Below are 20481 nucleotides of genomic sequence, written 5' to 3' on the forward strand. Positions count from 1 at the left end.
TATTTTGTAGTCAATGTTTATAGAAAATCATAACCTAACATCTATTGTCAAGATATGTTCACATTTTTAATAAACTGTTAGATATCTAGATTAAGAGAATCATGAGCTCCAATATTTGCATAAGCATTTATATGAGGATGTTGGTTAACCTTAGAAAGTTCTGTAGGGAATGTTGATGAAACACATTGTAACATGGGTGACATTTTAGAGAATGGGTTACTTTCTCAATCCTGTTTATAAAACGATGCTAAATAGAGCATTGGACAATGTTTTCTTAACCAGTGCTTCTCAACCTACCTCTGCTGAGGAATTTTGTTTTTCAATTTGTTGTTTAACAAAGCTTTGTAAAATAGAGTACAAATGAACTACAAGAAAATAAATAAAAAGACACATAGAATGCAGTCCTGATTTTTATTATCAGATTCAATGGACATAAAGTTATTGGCCAAAGTTCTATAAAAACTTTTAAACATATGTTCTCATTTCTTCAACTAATGTTCACTGTGGGTACCGGTTTATAGACGACCCTGTATAGGAAAATACTTCTACAAGGTCCCCTCTTCTTGAATTCCCTTTAAAAACACCGAATTTTAGAAGAATATGTTACATAAGATTATTAGAAATTATTTTTTAAGGACCTGAAACCTATTATGCATGACTTTATAGAAAGACATGCTGATAATTGCAGTACCAGTGTAGTAAGGAATACCAGGAGGTGTTATACCATTGAAGAGGGTGTGTGTTTTCTTCCTGCCAACTAACCGGTAATTATTATAATAATGGAAATGCTTTTCATCATAATATGCTTCACATTTGTTTTAAACATCTTTCTTTGAAACCTCACAACAATCCTGTGAGGCTGACATGATTTTTCTTACTTTATAAGAAAACAGATACAGAAGTCAAGTGAATTTCCAAGATCACAAATCTCATGGCAGCAGTAGTGCCAGAACTCAGGTTTTCTGCCAACTGTTCTGTTCCAGGTTGATGTAATCATTATCACTTTGTTATGAAATTTGAATCGAGGAGACATTGAAGCCAATTAACAGAAGAGAGAGGCTGCAAAAAGGGATTTCTTTGTGATGTTTTGGTTTATTCATGCTGCATATAACGGGGGCCTCACGCTAATGAGAATGATTTAGGGTAGAATTCAGGCTGTTGTAGTAATTAATGCAGAGGTTAAGCCAGGATAATTCTGGGCAATACTATGGCATTGTATTCCCTTTGGAAGAACTCCAGGGCTGACATTGTACTACACAAACATAGGCCTTCAAGTAGAAGTACAAGTCCTAGGTTAGGACAATAGATTTAGCTAGCTTTCCTGGAACCAAGTCTATTATATTTTATTTTCCTCTTTGGAATAGACTTTTAGGAATTTCAATAATAGGTTCCACTCTATTTTGTGGTAAAGTGACATAATGGAGTGCGAGTTAACACAAGATTTTCAACATTCACCAAGATGATGCTTTATTGCTTGTTTTGGTGTTTAAACCACGAGATAAAGAAGAAAATATAAACTTGGAAAAAAAGACAACCCTTAACCAGAAATCATAGTGATTGACATTGGTGACTTGCTAATAGGACTGATATAGTAGGTAATAATATATTGGTGTGTTTGTGTGTGTGCCTGTGTGTGTAAGGGAGGGGTTAGCTCAGTTATACGAGTGATGCCAAATACACCATGCTTCAAGGATGCTGGATTAAAGATATTACCTATTTTAACAAATAAATGCAACTTGAGAGGGAGTCAGTTCTGCAGTGTATTCATTCCTTAATGTCTTGTCCTTAATTAGATTCTCACCTCACTGAAGCAAGACTAGTAAATAAGTTTTGAAGATGACGATGAAACAGAATAAATTAAGGAAGAAGAAAAAGTGGAGGGAAATCTCCCAGACTGCTCTGTCTTCAATGTTCCTTTGAACTTTCTCCCCTACTGCACTCTACATTTTAATGACTCGACTGTTCACCATTTGTGCAGGAACATACCCTCAATGTGCTCAGGAGTGATGCGTATCTTACATGAGACAGACCACCCAGCGAAATACCAATCCAACTTGGAGTTTGTGAAGTATTATCCATTTGTCTAAAATTTACTGTGTTAAAACTCATAATACTTTGTTAGTTGGTTATGTCAAATTCTTATTGTAATATAAAGCTTTAAGTAAAATGTGAATCAATTGACAATATCCAATACCAAAAAGACCGTAAAACCCTTTTTCAGAAATACAAGGGACTTACAGCCTTGCCTTGGTCAGGAAAAATTGTATATACCAGAGGATAAAGATAAAAAATAAAATAAGTGTGTATTTCTTCATTTATTCTGTACCCATTCAACATTGTGACAAGCATAACAGATCTACAATTCTTATATGCTTTTTGCTATATTTCCCCTCTCAATACGATATCATTCTTTTTTTTTTTTTTTTTTTTTTACAATTTTTACAAATGGAGACAGAGGCAGCTTATTAAAACCAACTATTCCCAGGTTTATTTGTAAAGATAGTAAGACTCACCTGTGCTGGTCCAGAGATGTTCTGTTTTTCACAGAAGCATTAAATTTTGGGACTAGTGGGAGCAAGACAGATTATCTCATCTTGTCAGTTATTAGCTGCAGCAGTACTAAAACAAATTTAAACTGGTAGATTTCCTTCTCAGGGTTATAACAAATACTAAATTAGGTTATGTGTTTTGTTGTTCAGAGGCATACAAATATTTGTATATAATCATTGGGGTGCTGGCATTGATGGGATCAATTATGCATATTATATTACTGAATCATCTTCACATGTGAATCTATTAAAATGATATAAATTGAAAAAATATTAAACATAATTCTGGATGTGAGCAGTGAGCATCAAAGTAGAGTAATTGGATGCATATATGTGTGTATAAATGTATGGGAATTCATATGTATACATATACACACAAAGAGAGGAGTTGAGAAGAGACAGAGAAATGAGATGGAACTTTAAAACATGAGAAATCATCTCATAAAAGTGCTTATTTTTAAAATGAAGACATTTAGTCTATGAGAGAGTAGGCCGAGGTGGGGCGGATCACGAGGTCAGGAGATCCAGACCATCCGAGCTAACACGGTGAAACCCCGTCTCTACTAAAAATACAAAAAATTCGCCGAGCGTGGTGGCAGACTCCTGTAGTCCCAGCTACTCGGGAGGCTGAGGCAGGAGAATGGTGTGAACCCGGAAGGCAGAGCTTGCAGTGAGCCGAGATCACGCCACTGCACTCCAGCTTGGGCGACACAGCGAGACTCCGTCTCAAAAAAAAAAAAAAAAAAAAAAAAAATTGACCAAGGTCCCAAATAACAGCCTGTATTAGTATGCCCACTTAATGCAAATGACAATGACAATCAGGTATGGAGAGGAGAGAGAGCAAAAGAGAGAGAAAGAGACAGAGACAGAGACAGAGAAAGAGAAAGAGAGACAGAGAGAGAGAGAGAGAGAGAAAGAGAGAGAGGTGGAGACTGGAGTTTGGGACCGGGGGAATTTAATCATGGTTGTAGAATTATAATTAGCATAAGAACATTTATTATATGTTTTCATGTTATAGAGGGTTTTCCAAGTACTAGTACTTTATTTTTATGCCTGATACAGTCAAAGATAATTTTTACTAAGTCATATTCTTACTTACATAGACAATGGTTTTTAAAAATATGCATCTCAAAAAATCTTGTTTGAATTTATTCAAAGAAATTACATCTTCTGGCCTCAAATACTGTCATTCAGAATCTTGCATTTTAAAAATGTTTAACTATACTTTAAATTTAGTAATTACAGCATTATATTGATCCAACATATTTGATGATTTAGGCTGTAATTTTTAAAAACGCAGTAACTCAGGATCATTATTCGGAATTAAAACCCACATTTGTGGTAGGTTGTAGACGAACTGATCTACTTGGTTACATTTGCATCTGCATTTGGGTCCATTCTTGCCCTTTCCCTTTCCTGCCGCTGCCCACTTAATTTCCCTCATCAGATATTTTCTCAGAGGGCAGTCCCTGAACAGGATCACATGAAATACTTTGTAATTTACAAATTGTATTTACACTTAACAAAATATGCACTCTTGGGTGGGGTTTAAAATTTTAGCATAAATTTCTCCGATAATATTAATACAGGAAAGAATTTGTGACATCTCATTCTAGTAGATATAAACACTACCAATTCAGTTATTTTTATTAAGCAGTGAAAGAGAAAGAGAGAGAGGAAAAGAGAGAGAGAAAGAGAGGAAGGAAGGAAGGAAAGAAGGAAGGAAGGAAGGAAGGAAGGAAGGAAGGAAGGAAGGAAGGAAGGAAGGAAGGAAAAATTTAATATAATGCTTTTCTGGCTATTATTTTCATTTTACAAGACAGGTGAAATGGAAAAATATAATGCTCAAAGACGAATTTTTATTTTGTGAAAGTTAATGTTTTTAACATACAAACTAGTTCTAGATTATTATTCAAGGCAGATTTCAAAGTTCTCAATATTGAAAATATTTGATTGATAGAATGACAGATAAGCCAATTGTTTCTGACAAGACTTGTACAACATCTTATTTTTTACAATTCTGAAGGTTTTGTAAAATGCCAATTAGTGCTCAAATCCCATTAGTAAATTAATTAGAATGTAGTTAAAATCTGCCACAGAGATTGTAAAACAAACAAATCAAACAACTCATCACTATCTACTCTTGATAATAAAGAAATTTTCATTTGGCTCAAGGGAGTTGGCACATTACTAATTAGTATTAATTCAGTTGTTCCTTTGTTGTTTAATAATAAATTTACTATGACCCATATTATATCTTAGAAACAGAAACTAAATAATTTATTCCTCTTTCTTTTACTGATTCTCACACTTCCCTTTTTCTTTCTAACTACAGGCTTTTAGAGATATAAACCAGATCAAATTTTTCCATATTGTCTTTTAAATCCTGGCGTGACTTTGTATCAGTTAGAATTGCTTAAGTAGAAACTATTAAAGCAAATAAAAATGAAGATCAGGTTTGAAAAATCCCTGAGCTAACCAAGCCATTTAGGCCTTGAAAATAACTTTAACCTTGCTTAAGTTGCCAATGTAGGGAGAAAACTTGGGTCATTTCTTGTAAATGCCTGTATTACAGGAAAACAGAACTTAAGCTTGACCAATAAGAGGAGGCCAGATAACATGATTACAGAACAAGGGATTTTTCAGTGGGATGGAGCAAATAAGGCAGTTTCATGATGCTTATCAATTAAATATTTTCTTTGTATTACCTTCCGATTCATTCTGTAAAAGTGTATCCTTTATGTTTTTTCAATGGCATTGAAGAACCACTTCCGGTTTAGAGCTGTCCTATTCATGGATTACTGTTTGTTTAAATACATTATATAAATTATATTTACCTCAGTTTATCTTTTTAATACAACTAACAAATATTCCAAATTTGACCTGCTTTGAAAAGTATTGAATGTATTATCTCACATAGGTGGAATCCCACACACAGTGACATTTTCAGGCAGGTTGATTAAGTGGCTCATTGTTTTCAAAGACCCAGGTTCTTCTCATAACTCTGAAATCCACTGGATTAAAGTAACCTGTAAGCTTGTTCCTCTCTTGATTTCAAGATACTATCTATCACTGCTGCAGATTTTCTTACTCATCATGCAACATTAAGGGTAGCCACAAATAATTTGATGTTTTCTTCATCTTGAGATGAGTTCTATGTACCATCCCCTTGAATCTGGGTGACAGCTATGTCTACTTGAACAATGGAATATGGCAAAAGTGAATCTGTGATTGCTCCTAGACCCAAGCCTTAAAATACTGGTAGCTTCTACTTTGGCTGTCTTTGAACACTTGTTTTTGCAACCCAATGGCCATACTGTGCAAAAGTCTAATACGCCCGAGTACAGGCCCCTGTGAAGAGCAACCGTGGCTAGCTGAACTCCCAGGGAACAGCCCGCACCATCTTATGATTCATGTAGATTAGTATCTTAAATGTGAATCTTCCGTTCCCAGTCCAGCTGCCCAGCTGAAGACACATGGAATGGACATGAGTTCTCCTCAAATCGTCTTTCCCAGATTACTGGTTTGTGAATTAAATAAATGACCATTGTTTAAACCATTGCTTTGTTCTTTTGAAAAAAAAAAAAAATGGGAGGGAACGAGTGTTTGTGATGCAGCCATTAATAATCAAAACAGTCATATTTCTCAAGAGATAGAAAAATGTAAGTCCTTATATTCAGTGTGATGGGACAAACATAGGCCTACTGCTCACCCCTGAGTCACTCAGGAAATTCCAAAGCCAACTGTCTTTACCTAAACTAAGTCTCCTACTAAAGTTGAGATGAGGTCAGTTTCCACAGATGCACATGGCATATGGAGCAGTGCTAGTTTCAGTAAGGAGGAAGATGAATTGGTGGCAGACAAATAATCTGTAGGGTCCACTGCTAACTACATACTTTCTTTTAAAAAGAGAAAATTTTCAGATACTGTTATTAAGACAGAGATTTGAAACTTTTATAAATTGTCCTTAGGTTGTAAAGATAAAGAGGGACTATTAGAGCAAATGTTAATTCATCAAAGAGCATGTTAAAATTGAGGCTCCATCGTTTGAGGCCTTTATTCTGAGAAAATAGATGATTCGGAGGCTTACTACAAGATAAAAACAATGACACTTAATGGTTATCTCTTTAAAATATGGGATGAAAAATGTCTGAGCCCTTATGCAAAAAAAAAAAAAAGAAAGAAAAGAAAGCTGGCTTTTAAGTGAATTTTGAGAACATTCCTTCTACAAAGCAGATATCTGGTGTTTCACACATACTTTCCCAATAATCCTAGGGCAGACCACAAACAGCGAGAACTTCAAAGAGTGAAGTTCCTAGACTGGTATACACTTTCTACATGACTTTAGGAAAGTTGTCTAACTTTACTAGCTTCTTTTATCCATTTAATAATAATTTATTGAGCACTTAGGCTATAATAGGCACTGTACCTTCATCTATAAAATGAAAATAAGCATACTTCTTTTTTTTTTTTTTTTTTGAGACAGAGTTTCTCTCTTGTTGTCCAAGCTGGAGTGCAATGGCACAATCTCGGCTCACCGCAACCTCTGCCTCCTGGGTTCAAGTGATTCTCCTGCCTCAGCCTCTCCAGTAGCTGGGATTACAGGCACGTGCCACTGTGCTTTGGCTAATTTTGTATTTTTAGTAGAGACGAGATTTCTCCATGTTGGTCAGGCTGGTCTCAAACTCCCGACCTCGGGTGATCTGCCTGCCTCAGCCTCCCAAGCATACATCTTTTAAAAGTTTCTCTGAAAATTATATGAAGTCCTCTTTGTAAAAAAAAAAAAAAAAAAAAGTACTTTTATAACAATGTTTGAATATACATCACATATTTTAAATTTCTGTATAACTATAGAATGAGATAATAATAGCAGAAAGCCAAGTACACCTTCAAGGTTTTACAAAATGTTTTAACTGGTAGCAAATTCAAAGAGTAAAGAAATCCATTATTATCAAAGCAGAAGATAGTCCACACACTAAGGGTACTGTGAAATAACAGGGATGGCTGGAGTCACCTTCATACACAACATGAGAATTTGAAGCAAAGTGGTTCATCTTTCTGTTACCCATGTAAGAAAGAGGTTATTCCAGATACTGTAAAACCAATTTCATGACCTTGAATTCTAAGAGGCTGCAATTATTTTAGGCTATAACAAAACTATTATTAAATCAAGTTTTTAAAAAATAAGTCCACTGAAAATTGAGAATACTTTATAATTCTCTGATTTTAACTAACTTTGTCGGACTAAAGAACAGCCAGACCTAGTGTCTTTAAAATCACTTTTTAAATATAGGTTTTATTTTTCAAATTGATCTCAGCTCTGTTCCAAATGACTCTGGTCCGCAGGACTGACAACATATCGGAGAGAGTTTTGCATTTTAGATGACGGGTTTTTTTTTTTTTTAATTAATTTATTATTATTATACTTTAAGTTCTAGGGTACATGTGCATAACGTGCAGGTTTGTTACATATGTATACTTGTGCCATGTTGGTGTGCTGCACCCATCAACTCGTCATTTACATCAGGTATAACTCCCAATGCTATCCCTCCCCCCTCCCCCCTCCCCATGATAGGCCCCGGTGTGTGATGTTCCCCTTCCTGAGTCCAAGTGATCTCATTGTTCAGTTCCCACCTATGAGTGAGAACATGCGGTGTTTGGTTTTCTGTTCTTGTGATAGTTTGCTAAGAATGATGGTTTCCAGCTGCATCCATGTCCCTACAAAGGACACAAACTCATCCTTTTTGATGGCTGCATAGTATTCCATGGTGTATATGTGCCACATTTTCTTAATCCAATCTGTCACTGATGGACATTTGGGTTGATTCCAAGTCTTTGCTATTGTGAATAGTGCTGCAATAAACATACGTGTGCATGTGTCTTTATAGCAGCATAATTCATAATCCTTTGGGTATATACCCAGTAATGGGATGGCTGGGTCATATGGTACATCTAGTTCTAGATCCTTGAGGAATCGCCATACTGTTTTCCATAATGGTTGAACTAGTTTACAATCCCACCAACAGTGTAAAAGTGTTCCTATTTCTCCACATCCTCTCCAGCACCTGTTGTTTCCTGACTTTTTCATGATCGCCATTCTAACTGGTGTGAGATGGTATCTCATTGTGGTTTTGATTTGCATTTCTCTGATGGCCAGTGATGATGAGCATTACAAACCTGAGAGAAACAAGAAATGGGGAAAGGATTCCCTATTTAATAAATGGTGCTGGGAAAATTGGCTAGCCATAAGTAGAAAGCTGAAACTGGATCCTTTCCTTACTCCTTATACGAAAATTAATTCAAGATGGATTAGAGACTTAAATGTTAGACCTAATACCATAAAAATCCTAGAGGAAAACCTAGGTAGTACCATTCAGGACATAGGCATGGGCAAAGACTTCATGTCTAAAACACCAAAAGCAACAACAGCAAAAGCCAAAACTGACAAATGGGATCTAATTAAACTAAAGAGCTTCTGCACAGCAAAAGAAACTACCATCAGAGTGAACAGGCAACCTACAGAATGGGAGAAAATGTTTGCAATCTACTCATCTGACAAAGGGCTAATATCCAGAACCTACAAAGAACTCAAACAAATTTACAAGAAAAAAACAAACAACCCCATCAAAAAGTGGGCAAAGGATATGAACAGACATTTCTCAAAAGAAGACATTCATACAGCCAACAGACACATGAAAAAATGCTCATCATCACTGGGTTTTTTTTTTTTTAATTTATGTAAGCCTTTATGCTCTTTCTTAAAGGCTTTTCATAATTTGCCTATTGCCCTTTCATTTATCCATTCATTCACTTTCACACTTACTTATGAGCATTATGCTATATACTGAAGAAATTTTTTCAGTAAGGAACCAAACTATTTCATCAGCTTTCAGGGCATGAGGTATGTAATTTTAAATCAATATCCATAATGGAATGAGCAAAGTGTCTTCACGTTCTACATCTGCCTCATTTATACCCAGATTATAATTTTCCTTGATTTCACATTTAATTTAATCTGGATAAACGCTGTAAGTAGAAGTTTTAACTAGCATTAGAGTTACTTTACAGATGCAAACATACACATACCATATGTGCATATAATTTTCATTCATCTTTGTTGTAAAAAAAATTACATTGATCATTTTCTGTTATAATCCACTACATGATTCCTTGAAATGTGTTTCAAGGTAAATTTAGAGTTATTTGACAATACCTATTTTTTTTTTTTTTTTTGCAACTGAGAAAGAAAGCCCTTGACCTCCCAGAGAATCTTTTCTTATGCAGTGGCTGCAATTTGTCACTCCTGGGTGATTTAGATGGAAACAATAGCAAGTGGCTTTGAAGAACTGTGGTGGGCAATAAAAGGTTAATTTTCTCAAAATGGAAATCTCTAGCTGTCCCTGTGATAACTGAGAGGGCTGTAGAGATAAGTGTTTGCGTGGCAATGAAGAGAATATTCTGAACATTAAATTAGAGTTTTGATAGGCTTATTTATGACCATGTTTACTGCAGGGATGGTAAGAATGAATTAAAGAAAAGTGCACATACCATACTGAACTGACCTGCTCTTGATAATGATGAAACCCTTTGGATTTTATACTGTGGGCTTAACCAGCAGTGCTCCCCAAGGAAATAATTACTCCAAAGAGAACTTTTGCCCAGTCAGTTATTGAATTTTGTTCACATATGGAAGAACCGAGCTTACCATGAGGAGGCCACCTCTGCAGCAAGTGTCTGTTTTAAAAGAAGATTTAGGTTCAGGTCCCTTACTAGTCCTTATAGCTGAGAAACTTGAACACGTTATTTTGAAACCCAGCGTTGTCATCTGTAGTAAGAGTGTTGGTGGTACTATTAAGCAATCTAGAGGTGTCTGACACTCCCTAAAATGCAGATAAAAATAAGAGCAAGATTACCCTATCATGAGGAGAAATGAAAGGCACCGAGATTGAAGATTTACTGTTTACATTTAAACACACTCGAGTTTGAGTACTACATCTGTGGCTTAACAATTACCTCCAATCAGTCTTGTTAATTTAGCAGTCTACAGTTTAGTTTCCTGAAATGTAAACTGTTGGTTTTTAGCAGGATTGGTGAGAGGATTACGTGAGATAATTAATATAACATGATGAGAATGCTTTCTAGCACATTGTAAGCACTTAAAATAAATGTTAACTAAGAGCAGCTATTTTATTTTATTTCAGTTAACCAAAAGGTTAATTAGAAGCTTAGTTGGTGAGTCAAGAACGAATGGAAGAGAATAAAAAATAGTTACAAAGGCCAATGTTACCCATGTTGTTAAGAACTGAAAATGTCATCCGGGGAAACTCAACCATCTTCCTGACATATAGATCCCTATACCAAAGGCGATAACATTAGGATATGTAAGTCTGATGTTGTGAGAGAGATTTGAATACTTCACATAATACACTTTTCTTTTGTTATGCTCTTCAGGCAGTCATCTATTATCTGGCTTTCCAATGGTTTGCCTAGAGAAAAAAAAAAATGACGATCTCTAGAGACCCAAATAAATATCTGATCTAGATATTACATTCTTCATTGAAAAGAATACACAGATCTCTGCTTGTATATGTAGTCTTCTACATGTTTCAGTAGAAGTCAGTTATTTTAAGCGTTATAGCCCCTAAGTATACAATAAAATTTCTAAACTCTCAAACTAAGGATATGACTTGGGATGGGCTGAATACATTAAAACGTGGCTTCCATTTAGGGATCCATTAGAAAAACCACGGCACTCATCTAACTCATTGCATAACTCTAAAACTAGAAGCCTGTTTTCCCGTGACCAGTGGTTTGGTTAAGACTGATGAGAGAACATAAGTGAAAAATACTAGTTTTAGTTATAAAGTAAGGATGACAAAAATTTCATTGTGTTTAAGAAAGTTACTAGTTGAATCTAGGACTCTTAGGAAAGAATTTATCTGCCACGTTCTGGCAATGAACTAAAGTGTGTATGGGATTATTTGTTACTACCACATTACACGTATTACCTCTTATTGTCACACATGGCAAATTATAAACATAAAAATGAGAGGCAAGGTATATACTTAAGATTTTGATAATTTGAATACAACATAGAAGATATATTGCTTAATCTTACTGAATTTGATCATTTGGAGTAGGGCTGGTCTGATTTGTAGACTACCTTCAAAATTCAACATTCTTTAGCAAAAGTCCACCTTTAGGAAATTTATTTTAATAAATTACAACTTATAATTAGCATATCAATTATGGTATATACTTGATTGCTTCCAAATTACTTTTGCGTCAATTGAAACAATATGCTTTGCAAAATATTGTAAATTATCATCCCAGATATTATTTGTGAAACTCCCTTGTCTATTTGTAAATAGTTTCATGAGTAAACTTCTGACAAGCTCTCATTTAAATATCTATACATTTAGAATTGTATAATCTGAAATGAATTAAGTTCAACAGTAACATTTCAAGTGAAAATGTCATAGTTATAGAGGAAGAAGTTAATACCTGAGCATTTTTCTGCAGAATTATTATAAGATTGCTATTTTAGCAATACCCTCATAATGTATTAGAAATATGAATTAGAGCCTATGTAATTAACATTCTTTACACTGAGATACATGTAATATATTATCACATGATAATTAAGGTTAAAATTGTTTAAATTTTTAAATACTCTAAGCAAAAATGTTAAGAAAATATAATGTAAACAAAAGTATCACAATTACTGTTCAAAATATTGATATATACAAATTGTTTTTTAGTATCTTCAAGGGTATTAAAATGATGTTCATATCTGATGAATGTTAATAATCTGCTGTTCGTATTTACTTATCAGAAGGGTTTCCAGTTGTATCTTTCCTAAATAATAACTATTAATCTTTATCTATTTACAAGACAGTATACTGAGTCAAAATATTGTTTTTCTTTTAAATTTAGAGAGTTGTTTTTTCAGCTACTCGGGAGGCTGAGGCACTCCAGCCTGGGAGAGAGGGCAAGACTCCGCCTCCAAAAACAAAAGAAAAGAAAAGGAAAACAAAATCTTTTTTCTTTAATCTTGAAGCCTTTCAATATTTTTTCACATGTAAAAGATTAATTTATTTGTATGTAAAACCTTTATAAAATTTTAAATGAGTAAATTCAATTAATTGCTTATGAAGGTTTAGTGTTTTGTGAAAGAGTGATGGCCTATATGTCAAATGTTTAATTACAATTCTTTCTTTAAAAATAGTTAGTATCTTACATTTTTAAAAATTCTCATGTTATTTGTCATTGATTAAAGACCCTGGAATATGAAATGAGCAAATATTATTCTCACTTTAAATTCGAGGACATCAAAACTTTGAAAGATCATGCAGTCTTTTCAAGTGTTTTGGCTAATGTTCAGAGAAGCTACCAGAGAGCTAATTCTTACTCTGGTGCTTTCCTTAATATTACAAAATTGTGAAATAATGTGATGCAATTTGATAAAATATGATGTAGATTACTATAACCTATGAAATTTCTCCAGTTCACATGAAAATTAATTTAACTTATATGAGATAAAATAATTATATATATTTATGTCTGTCAATTAAGTTATTTAAAAAAGCACACATGCCCAATTATGACTGTGTGTATGCTATAATCTTGGTGTTATTTTAATATTTGAAACGGGATTTGGAAAACTGGAAGTGGTTTTTATGTCATTTTGCCTCAGTAGTACCAATAAAGTCATATAATTATTTTTTATTTTATTATTATTATTTCCTGAGGCAGAGTCTTATTTTGTTGCCTAGGCTAGAGTGCAGTGGTGCTATCTTGGCTTACTGCAATCTCCACCTCCAGGGTTCAAGCGATTCTCCTGCCTCAGCCTCCCAAGTAGCTGGGATTACAGGCGCCTGCCACCATGCGCAGTTAATTTTTGTATTTTTAGTAGAGACGAGATTTTGCCACGTTGGCCAGACTGGCCTTGACCTCTTGGCCCTCAGGTGATCTGCCCGCCTCGGCCTCCCAAAGTGCTAGGATTACAGTCATGAGCCACTATGCCGGGCGCAGATAATAATTACTTTAAAAGAAGAAAGTCTTTCTGTAGTTTTCTTATATCATGAGTTTTTATAGGGATAAGTTTTAATGATCATTATTTTATTTTTCGTAATATTATATCTGAATTATAATATTCTCCCGCATAAATAAAATATGCGGAAATTTGCAAACTGGTGTTTTCCTGTCTCTTCTTAACAACTGCAGAGGACAGTTGCCTGGCCCCATGAAAATTCACCCTGGGCTCTAGAGCAATCACCACAGCCCAACTAACTCCAGGGGTTTGCTTCACATCTTTAGAACTTTTTCTAGTCTTGACACTCACAACTGATTAAAAAGGCTTAGTTTCTTCCCAACCGAAAACACAACAGGACGAAAGAATAAAGAAAAAGGGAGTTCTCTAACTTAGTCTTAAAATAGTTACACAGAAAATGAGTTGCATCCCTCTGGGCTTGTAAAATAAAGGGAGGCAAAAGGAAAAAAAAAAAAATAACCAAGCACATTCTCTTTCTTTTAACTACATGGGTAATATAGGGTATTGAAGAAGAATATCATTATATCTTGGCCTAAAGTATTTTTTAGAATTATACGTCATCTTCCCTGATTAAAAAGTGAATATAATATGTGAGAAACAGCTTTAAAATATTGCAGTAAGAACCTTCTCATTCCTCTTAAATAGAGGTTATTTTCTCTGTAAACTCCTCAAACAAGGTTTACTTTGTAGAGACACTTGATCACTTCCTTTTCATCAACTTAACTAACGTTACACCCCAGAATCTGCTATTGCAAACCAAAGTGCAATGATGATGCAAAGAACATATGACAAAAGAAGTTATAAAATTTGGCCCTGCAGAATATTTACAACAAAAAGCAGATAGAATTGACTTAACTGTTTGCAACATCTTAGGCAAAACCCACATTTATCTTTTAGACTATAATTGTTTATTTAGTTCAGTAACATGGCAGTAAGCACATATTTTACGAATTTGCCAAAGGGTTGAGAAATGAAATTTCCCTCCTTTTAGTTCCTGTTAAGCAATGGACACATTGCTGACTCTGTAGCCATTTTATCCTCTCTGTACAGAAAAGGGGGGAAAAGGTTAATAATGTGAGGGCTTTGGCATTTGAAAGAATTAAGAATTAAGTTCTGGTTTTACCTACTATTACGTGGGTAATTTGGGGCAAGTCAATGGTTTCTTTCCTCCCTTCTGTTTCTTCCCTCTACCGCTTTGCTCTAACTTTCTCTTCCCCTGTTCCTACCTCTCTCCTTTTTTTTCCCTTCCTTCCTTCTTGCTTCCCATTTTAGTCTCTCTCCTCCTTTTATAAAAAATAAATTCAAGTTGAGGACTGAGAGCTTTGTCTCACACTGGTAATTCCAGCACTTTGGAAGGCAAAGGCAGGTGGATTGCTTGAGTCTAGGAGTTCGAGACGAGCCTGGGCAACATGACAAATGCTTGCCTCTACAGAAAATACAGAAATTAGCCAGGCGTGGTGACACACACTTGTAATTCTAGTTACTTGGGAGGCTGAGGCAGGAAGTTTGCTTGAGCCCAGGAGGTGGAGGCTGCTCTGAGTCATGAGGGCTCCACAGCACTCCAACCTGGGTGACGTGATGAGACCCTGTCTCAAAGGAAAAAAGAAAATAGAAGGAAGGAAAGAAGGAAGGAAGGAAGGAAGGAAGGAAGGAAGGAAGGAAGGAAGGAAGGAAGGAAGGAAGGAAGGAAGGAAGGAAGGAATTCAAATTGAAAAACATTAAAATTACAAAGGGAAAGCATACAATTCTGAATACTTGAATCCTGCTCCTAAGAAGCTTGCACTTTGTGCTTTTTCTTCTTTATTTAGTTGGATTTTCCTTGTAAATGTTGTTTTTAAGAATAAATATTTATTTTTAGAATACTTTTTGATTTACTGAAAAATTGAGAATAGTACCAATTTTCCATAAATTGCTTGCTCAGCCCCCATAGTTAACATCTTATGTTAGTGTGTTACAGTTATTAAAATTAACGAATCAATGTTCATTATTTATTTATTTATTTATTTATTTATTTATTTTTGAGGTGGAGTTTCACTTTTCTTGCCCAGGTTGGAGTGCAATGACAGGATCTCAATGCAATGCAACATCCACCTCTCGGGTTCAATCCCAGCTACTGCCTCAACCTCCCAAGTAGCTGGGATTACAGGCGCCCGACACCACTCCCAGCTAATTTTGTATTTTTAATAGAGATGGGGTTTCACCATGTTGGCCAGACTGGCCTCGAGTTCTTGGCTTCAGGTGATCCACCTGCCTCAGCCTCCCAAAGTGCTGCGATTACAGGAGCGAGCCATTGCTCCCGGCAATGTTCTTTATTACTGTATCAGGTTTGTCTCTGTTCCAGGATTTCATTTAGAGCACCACAGTACTTTAAGCTGTCATATTGTTTTATGCACCTCTGCACTGGAAGAGTTTCACAACCCTTTCTTGCTTTGAATGACATTAACAGTTTTCAGAAGTACTGCTCAAGCTATTTTGTGGAATATTTCTGGATTCGTATGATGTTTTCTCATGATTAGATTGAGTTACAGGTTTGGAGGAGGACAGTCATAGAAATAATGTTCCATTTTCATCACATCATAGTAAGAATATATACTATCAACCTAACCTGGGCCATCTGGGTGAGGTAATGTTTATCAGCTTTCTTTATTGAAAGTTACTCCTCCCCTACCCCAACGCCATTCCACAGTGTATGCTTTGCGAGAAAGACACTTTGTACAGCACATACTTAAAGTGTGAGGACTTATTCTCCATCTCCTGAGGGAGATATATCTACATAAATTATTGAACTAATTCTGCACAGATTTGTCTCTTCTCTCCCGTTTATTATTTATTCACATCGGCATAATTCATGGGCATGTATTTTATACTTTGAGTTAGAATCCAATAGTACTTTGTTTATTGTATGGCTCAAATTTTTCTAGCTATGACCATTGAAACATCCTCCAGTTGACTCCTGTGTCCCTTTGACAAACCCTCATCAATGTGTGTAGGTTTGTTTGTCCGTCTGCTTATTGGTTAGGTGGTTTTGGAGAACTTCTTTATTGTCTTGTACTACAAGAAGTTTCAGAATCATCTTGCATATTTCCTGTCGCCCCAGTCTTACAATCAGTGATGTTTTCAAGTTTACCTGAGTCTTTTCAGTGAACAATCAGTGGTGTTTTCAAGTTTACCTGAGTCCTTTCAGTGAACAACAGTGTTAGAAACATAGATCGATGAACTAAGTGTGCTCGTTGCTATTGGACTGTTATTGCTTCTAGGCTCTCTCATCTGTCAGAACAAGAAAATATACGAATGTAGACCAAGCTGTGTAGTTCTGTGCTTCCCCTCTTCAATCTTACTCTCCTTCCCTGACCCACTAGTAACCACTGCTGTTTGTACCACTTTCCATAATTTTGTTTTTTTCCAGAATGTCATATGTTTGAAATTATACGATACAGCCTTTACAGACTGTTTTTTAAAACTTATCATTATGCATTTTATATTCCTTCACATCTTTTTGTCTTGATGGCTCATTTCTTTTAATCTATGAATAATATTCCATTGCATAGATATATCATTGTTTAGTCATCTGTTGAAGAACAGCTTTTGGTAATTATAAATAAAGGTATTATAAACATTCATATAAAGATTTTCATGTTAACATATGTGTTCAACTCAGATTTGTAAGTATGCCAGAGTCTATTTCCTACATCATATGATAAGGCTGTGTTTAACTTTATAATTAACTGCTAAACCGCTTCCAAAATGGCCATAGCATTTTGTATTCCTACTAGCAATGAATGGCAGTCCCTGGTGCTGTGAATCTTTGCTCATCAATCGCTATTTCCAGTGTCTTTGGATTATAGCTGTCCTAATAGGTGTGTAGGGATATCAGGTAATTTTTTAATTTGCAATTTCCTCATGACATATGATGTCAAGTATCTTTTTATATGCGTATTTGCCATATTGATATCTTTTCTAGTGAGCATCAATTTTTTGAACCATTTTCAAATTAGTTCATGTGTTTACTTTTGTTGGGTTATAATAGTTATTTGTATGTGTTGGATAGCACTTGTTTAACGTATATATTTGCATGTCTGTGCCTTGTCTTTGCACTCTCTTACTGTGTACTAGTCAGAGAAAAAGATTTTAATTTTAGTAAAGTTCAACTACTATCATTTTTTCATTGATCATGCTTTTGTGTTGTATCTCAAATCTCATTACCAAACCAAAGGTCATCTAGAGTTTCTGTGTTTTCTTCTGAAAGTTTTACATATTTTTGTTTCACATTTACATCTATGATTCAATGTGATTTATTTCTCTCAAAGATAAAAGGTCTGTATGTGGGTTCTTTCTTTTTAATATGGACACCCACTTGTTTCAGCATCATTTGTTGAAGACTATTCCTTTTCTATCAACTTGTCATTGTCTTGACTATTGTATCTTTATAAGTCTTGCAATCACGTTATTTGAATCATCCATTCTAGTTCTTGATATGATTTCGCTGTGTCTCCACCCAAATATGGTCTTGAATTGTAGTTTCCATAATCCCCACACGCCATGGGAGGGATGTGCTGGGGAATAATTGAATCATATGGACAGTTACCTTCGTGTTGCTGTTCTCATGATAGTGAGTGAGTTCTCACAAGATCTGATGGCTTTATAAAGACCTTTTTCCCTTTTGCTTGGCACTTCTCTCTCCTGCTGTCATGTGAAGAAGGACATGTTGCTTCCCCTTCCACCATGATTATAAATTTCCTATGACCTCCCCAGCCAAACAGAACTGTGAGTCAATTAAGCCTCTTTGCTTTATAAATTACCCAGTTTTGGATATTTCTTCATGGCAGCATAAGAACAGACTAATACAGTTCCTCTTCTTCCTCATTGTTTTGGTTATACTAGGTCTTTTGTCTTTGCACATAAACTTTATAGTAAGTTCGTAAGTTTCTATAGAATAGCTTGATGTGATTTTGACTGAAATTGCATCAAATCTATACATCAACTTGGAAGAACTGTTATCTTAACAATATTGAGTCTTCTAATACATGAACATGAAATATCTCTTCCTTCATTTAATGTTTTCAATCTCTTTCATCAGAGTTTTGTAGGAATATGCACGTAGATGTTATAGATATCTCATTAGATTTATACCTAAGTGTTTCATTTTTGGTTTTGGGATAGGAGTATTGTAAATAGTGTATTTTTAAAGGATTCAAATGCCAGTTTATCACTGGTATATAGGAAATCAATTAGCTTTTGTATATTAGCTATGTATCCTGTGTCTTTCCTATATTAGTTCATTTAAGAAGGTTTTATTTATTTAATTTTGAAGACTCTTGAGTTTTTCTACATAGACATTTATGTCTTCTGTAAACCAAATGGTTTGATTTCTTTCTCTGAAAATGTATACATTTTATTTATTTTCACGCTTATTGCATTAGCTAGGAATTCCAGTATGATTCTTCATGTAATTGATGAGGAATTATATCATTACCTAGCTCCAATTTTAAAATGAGATCATCCAGTTTCTCACTACTAAATACGTTGTTCAATAGAGGTTATTTGTATATGTGTTTTATCAAGTTGGGAAGCTCCTTTCTCTTTCTAGTTTGTTGAGAATTTTTGACATGAATGAGTGTTGCATTTAGTCAATAATGCAAAGGTCTATTTGCATTACATAATTTGTTAAAATACATTGAAAATATTGGAAGGTTTCAGTGTCATTTTAGGAGGATGAAATAGACTTTTGGAAGTGAAAAATGGTGACAAAGTATAAGGTATATTTATATTTTTAATAGACTTGCCTAGATTATGAGTAGTGTTTGAGTGTAGTGTCATAGCATGTTTTTTTCCTCCAAAGATATTCAACCACTGAAAAAGTTGTCAAAGAAGCATATCAAGCCATGCTGGAGTGGTCGTTTGACAATTTTATAATGCAAAGTATCACTTGTAGTGTCAGATTAAATTCAGATTTCTGGGCTTCACTCTTTTAAGTGTATAATTTTATGGATGGTTTTGCTATGTGCTACTGATGCAAAGTTGATGCAAAAGCATTTGAGAAATTTTGGTCTAAAGGTATGACACAATGAGTTCTAACATTTATTCCAAACTTTGTATCCCATGAATTTAAAAAGATAAACGCTTCTAGCAGAGATGTGATTCAGCCTGTGCCTCAGATGATGAGTATAACGTCAGAATGAATCGTAACATTGTTCAAAATGACATTGCCCTGACTGGCATTATCTATATCAGAAGACAGATAAGTCCTAAATCTCAACTAATTTTTTAAATATTAACTAATCCATCACTGGAATAAAAAGTATTTGGTTTAATGAGGGAATCTTTCCAGTTGTCATATCTTAAATGTAATGAAGCAGAAACCAGGTTGCATTTATTGCTTCTGAGGCAATATATAAATGTATCCCTAATGTACTCTATATTAATAAATGTTCATTTAATTCTACACTTGCTGAGAAAACTGAAATATTTATTTCAGAATACAATTTCTTTTTTTCTTTTTTTTTTTTTTTTTTTTTTTTTTTTGAGACGGAGTCTCGCTCTATCACCCAGGCTGGAGTGCAGTGGCGCGATCTCTGCTCACTGCAACCTCCACCTACTGGGTTCACGTCATTCTCCTGCTTCAGCCTCCCGAGTAGCTGAGACTACAGGCGCCCACCACCACACCCGGCTAATTTTTTGTATTTTTAGAGATGGGGGTTTCACCATGTTAGCCAGGATGGTCTTGATCTCCTGACCTGGTGATCCGCCTGCCTTGGCCTCCCGAAGTTGCTGGGATTACAGGCGTGAGTCACCGTGCCCAGCCTAAAATTGCTTCTTGAGGTAAGAAAACCCAAACATACTTTAACAAAAGAGTAAGCTATTTCAGAAGCTGCTACAAAC

At 35.0% G+C, this 20481-nt stretch overlaps 1 long non-coding RNA gene across 1 annotated transcript in view; it reads right to left on the reverse strand.

Moving 5' to 3' along the window:
* Positions 1 to 9771: 9771 nt before the first annotated feature.
* LOC105487798 (uncharacterized) overlaps positions 9772 to 20481 on the reverse strand; it is a 106068-nt gene continuing 95358 nt past the window's right edge. The window contains exon 5 of the long non-coding RNA XR_011621397.1: positions 9772 to 11035. This is a non-coding gene — a long non-coding RNA (uncharacterized lncRNA). The remainder of the gene's footprint in view (positions 11036 to 20481) is intronic.

The sequence above is a fragment of the Macaca nemestrina genome, chromosome 3 (assembly GCF_043159975.1).
Source record: "Macaca nemestrina isolate mMacNem1 chromosome 3, mMacNem.hap1, whole genome shotgun sequence".
Classification (NCBI taxonomy): domain Eukaryota; kingdom Metazoa; phylum Chordata; class Mammalia; order Primates; family Cercopithecidae; genus Macaca; species Macaca nemestrina.